The sequence below is a fragment of the Nymphaea colorata genome, chromosome 13 (genome assembly GCF_008831285.2).
Source record: "Nymphaea colorata isolate Beijing-Zhang1983 chromosome 13, ASM883128v2, whole genome shotgun sequence".
Lineage (NCBI taxonomy): Eukaryota > Viridiplantae > Streptophyta > Magnoliopsida > Nymphaeales > Nymphaeaceae > Nymphaea > Nymphaea colorata.
The window spans coordinates 14,339,713-14,344,963 of record NC_045150.1 but is presented as its reverse complement, the minus strand read 5'-3'; positions in this window follow the sequence as shown (position 1 = coordinate 14,344,963).

The window sequence follows — 5,251 nt, the reverse complement described above, 5'->3', positions numbered from 1 at the left end:
TCATCACAGAATCGAAGTCTTGCCAGACCTCCACGCACCCTTGCTTCACCACCATTCATGCATGGATGCATGGTTTTCTGCATGATATCATCATCATGTCACACAAATACTGATTAATGGCTCATGTTCGCTTGTAGATGAACTTTCAACTTCAAAAATGGCACTATACATTGATGCATAGGAAGAGGTGATAAAAATGCCCCTAATCCCTTTCTTCACAACCCCCTTCAATTGGCTACCAATTTTAATGAGAAAATACAATGCATGCAGAATCAGGGATCAGATCTTTATAGATAATCCTATTGCCTCCTTGTTATACTGCACCATTAATAATTATGAAGACTGGTAGAGTCTCCTCCACAAAAAAGCATATTCAAGTGTCCTAGGCACTCAAAGAGAAAGGGGCTAGACTTTTCAATAAATAAGAGGCTTGAAGTGAGAAACAAAACAAAGTGAAGACACCGATGTAGAAGGAGTAGCAGCAAATATAGATGACTATGCAACTCAAGTGTACACATGCATCCTTATATACCTAGGTATAACCATGACATGTGCAACTAACATACATGCCTTTAAATAGAATCACAAGCTCAATGAAGAGAACACCACATTTAACAATCAAACTACAACTACTTTAACTAGGACTCAAACAAGCATGGCATTCTGAACCACGAGCACTACTCTAAACCACGTCCCCACTATACTAAACTACAACTAAGAAGGCAAGAAGAAATTTCAATTTTAAATCAAACTTTCACGCATCTCGAACTAGATCAAAACATCAAGAAAAATCAATTTAAAATGTGTTCTTCACGAGAAAAAACAAAAATTTCATAACGACAACCAAATGGATTCAAGTTGGACTAAGAGAAACTCGATTGGCTGTACAAAAAATGATGAAGGACATGCACAAGGGATTTTCAAGCCCTTCGCTCCCTCCCTCTCTCTCTCTCTCATGTATAAGCCCCGACTTAATCTCTCTCTCTTATATATGTAAGTCGATGTTAACTATGCCAACATATATAACAGTCAAGAAGAATACTTTTGTGTATATAGACAAGGTAGCATGTTCTAAACTATTTCATTGCATTTATGAAGTGCCCGTGCATTTCATTTTGTTGCTTCATTATTAGTTTGAGCCTTCCCCAACTTCTACGATAATATAAGCAATTGTGTGACTGGGTCCACTGGGATTGGATTCTTCTAGAGATAGTTGGATAAGGAAATCTATATGCGGAAATTTACATGTGAAGGAGCCAATGGGTAGTTTTGTGTTTACTCCTCCCTTTTGAAAGATGAACGATGTGTTCCTTTTTACGATCTGAAGTTTTTTCTTTCATTGTCTCTTATAGTCACTTTCGTCCTAAAATTAATTGATTTTATGCAGATCAAGTAGTTCCCAGCCGTGTTTCACTTTCTCCTTCTTAATTTATTTTTGTTTTTTTTTAAACATTTCAATTGGAGATTGGCCTTAGGTAAGTTCATTTATGTATTATACTTGGATTTATGTTGATGCTAGCTTCTAACTAGTTTAACAAGACAGGCTAATGTTGAATTGAGATGGATATTTCTCTCTAAATGAAGTTTCTTAATAATAAGTGAATGTGAATGTTTTATTTCAGTGTTTTATAGCATGAGAAAAAGCCAATGAAAGAAAGAAAAGGGCTTGGGTGCCCACTGGCTCATTCACTAAGCCATTATCTGCGCTGAAACTTTAACTATGCAAATGGGAAACCGATGTTTGAGAATTTGTGAGTTCTGAATTTTGAAATTCTAATTGAAGGAATCATGCTTCTCTCATGAGCTTCAGTTTTTTGAAAATCTAGTTTTTTGGTTATATAACCTACACCACTTTTTGAAGGCTTTTTTTTTATTCATTTTCTTTAATCTTTTAGGGTTTTGAAATGTCCACTTTGTAATATCTGTTTGTGCATTGGCTTTTTTTTTCAATTTCTATTCCGGATAATTTTTTCTCTTTTCATGGTTTCAGAAAGAATTACGTAATTAATTGATGTTCGTGAATAGTCAAAATTTTCCCAACTGCTCTATATTTTTGGTAGTTCATCTTAATGGAGTTTTTATTGATTGACATTTTGAGTACCATTTGTCATTGTCATGTATGCCTAGGCAGGGTATAGCAGGAAAATGCATAGCAGAAAAAGTGCAACCTCAGATATGGGTGTGACAGAATGTATATATATATCTGTATATCTGCATATAAAGAGAAAGACTTGTGATTTCTGAATTTCCTCAGAAGCATTTGAAGAAAGTGTCTCATGGTCTAGATTTTCTTGTCATGGTTGATGGGGTTTGAACTTTTTAAATGAGTGTTCTTTTCAGAAAAAAATACATTAGCAGATATATTTTATCTAACCATTTTCGTGCATAGCTTTCACATGCCTATTTCATTTAGGTACCACTTGAAAGTTTAACATAGATCTCTGCATTGCATTCTGCAAACAAATAATCACTGGCTTTTTTTTTCCTGTTATACAGATTAGTTGCCAAAGCATGTAGTAGTTGCTATTTTTCCTAAGCTTGTTTAGCATACATCCCATTTGAGAATGAACTGGCACTTTCTTTGAGAAGTTTTTGATTTTCATGCATCATGTCTGTAGTGATAGTAGATTGTGACCAAGGAAGTTGACAATTCTTGCTCAATGATGTTTTGAGTTATGACAGCAGTTAGAGTGATTGTTGCACTGAAATTATGAGAGAATTCTAAATTTTCCAGAGAAATGGAATGCCTGAAGGAAAAAGGAACTCAATCAGATGAATATGAATGAGTTGACAAATAATTTTTTTGAAGTTGATATTTATTCACTCTAATTGTTTAGTTTAGGATCATTTGTTTACTCATCTAGTATTTACAAGTATTAAAAAGCCTATTCAGTATTGTTGTTTCTAATTCTTCATTCTTAGTTGCTAAGTTGTATCCCATATGATATCTATTATGAAACTGATACTGATACTTTATGGAGATCTGTTCTTTTCTTGAGACAGCTGATCGATATGTGTGTGTGCAGGATTAGACACTTATATGGTGTGTGCAAGATTAGACACCTAGATGGCAAATGCCTTTGTTCCTATTTCTTTGATTAGGCCCCACTTTATGTACTGGGAGAAATTGTGTCGGCAAATGTTATTTATTCATTTAATTAGTAGATATTTTTTATCATGGTCTATTTAGTGGACACTGTTGTAGATTAGTTACAGTGAAACTTTTATGTGTTTCTTTAAGAGTTGAAAACTGAAACTGGTTAGATTTGATGAAAATGAAACCTCATTGTATAAACTCAGATATTTCTAATCTAAAGCATGTTTTCTTATGATTAAGTAAGAGGAAACACAAACTTACAGGCTTTGTTTGGATAAAAAAGGCATCACTGCTTGGGCTTTTTGAGAGACCTGATGTGAGGCCAAATGAAAAGCTGTATATAGTAATATCTCCTTGCATGCATGCGGAGACTTTTTTTGTCTTTTTTGAAATGCTACATTTGCACCCGCACTCAAAAAACACTTTTTCCCATGTGTTTTATTCCCTTTTGGCATACCCATAAAAAGTAGTCACAACTTTTGATCTGTTCCTTCCTTTTCTTTTTTAACATCGCTGTAGGATTTGTGGGAACGGCTACTCGGGTCCACCTTGACTTTGACTTGGTATTCTTTGTACATTGAAGAGGAGGACGCTTCTCAAAAGATGCCATTTTTCATGTGGCCGTTCTTCATATTTTGGCTGGTTGTTACTCTTGGTGAGCAAAATATACACTGGTTCTAAAATCTGAGTGTGGCCACAGATGTGTCCACGTTCTCCGTTCTCTATCCACCGTCTTGTCCTAGCGCTTTCTTGAACAGTGAGTATGACTACGGCACAGATGGGATTTCATTTCGTGAACTTCAACTCTAGTGCCCGGCTATTAGAAATGGTCCACATGGTTTCCAACCAATCAATCGAGTACGTAGGGTCGGTATCTGCACAAGTATCCTACCATGACTAACCTGTTTTTAGAATATGACCAAACCGTCAATTTTGGATTATTGGCCGATTTGAGGATTCAATTGAATCAGCAAGTGAAACCGGCAGATGATATTCAACATTTTATTTCATAAACCAAACAAAAAATATCTGTAAAAATATCTAACTAAAACTAAACAATCCCTGATGCAGTTGAGCTCGTTTGTGCTCCCGAAGAAAGGTTTCTGATTTTCCTGGTAGGGGGGCAGGAGGCAAAATGGATGGAAGGATCAAGGAGCTGTTTTCAAGCATCGCAACAACCTTGGACATTCTGTGCCTGCTTGCTGCATGTTCTTGAACACAGCAGGCCAATGTGGATGCATCTTAATATCTAATCGTTGTCACATGTTCCTTCTCATATTTGATCCACAACTTGCAGAGCCGTGTCCCCCCCCACCCACCAGAGTCTCCATACCTAGACCTAAACAACAATGTTTGGATTATTTACTGGGAATGGACAACAGTTTTACCTGTTTGGGTCCACAAGATCAACAAAGAAAGCAAATCCAAAATTACATCTGTATGTTTATGCAATTTAAACAATAATTCCAGTAATAGACAAAATGTGCCTACGAAACACTAGAGGAACAAAAACAATGTTAGTCACTTACATAATTTAATAGATTTTCATCAGTCTCTTGTTGGATTAAGGAGAAATTCTTATTTCCACTTACATCTCCAGCAGCAAAACACCAAAGCTGTAAACATCTATCTTTACTGACACCCTTCCTTCAAGAAGATACTCAGGTGCCATATATCCACTGCAGAAAAAGATGAAAATCGGAAAAAAAACAAAAACTATTAAAGCTACAAGCGAATCTGCTTTCTTCTTAAGTTCATGAGCAAGTTCGCTTTCATGTAAGTGCATTAAGTGCAACTTTAATGGGAAAGAGGAGAGGCAATATCTTTTTTGAAACGACCTAATTACATGATTCAGGTGTGAAAACTTTTGTAATGAGCACCGCCGAAAAGATTGATGCTCATCTACGCTAGTTGTCGATCGTTTGTTGCTCCAATAGGAATCAAATTGAAGAATACAAGCAGTAAGTTAGGACCCATGAGAACAAATGTTTGAATCAATTTTTTGGATGGGCCATCACAGCTGGCAATATGGATAACTCTGGAACTTCGTCAGAAGCTAAAAAGACAATGTTCCTTGAATAAATGTATAGCAAAACTTTATTGAGGAAACGACATGCTCATACAAATTCTGAACGAAAAAGTTAGGAATCTTTT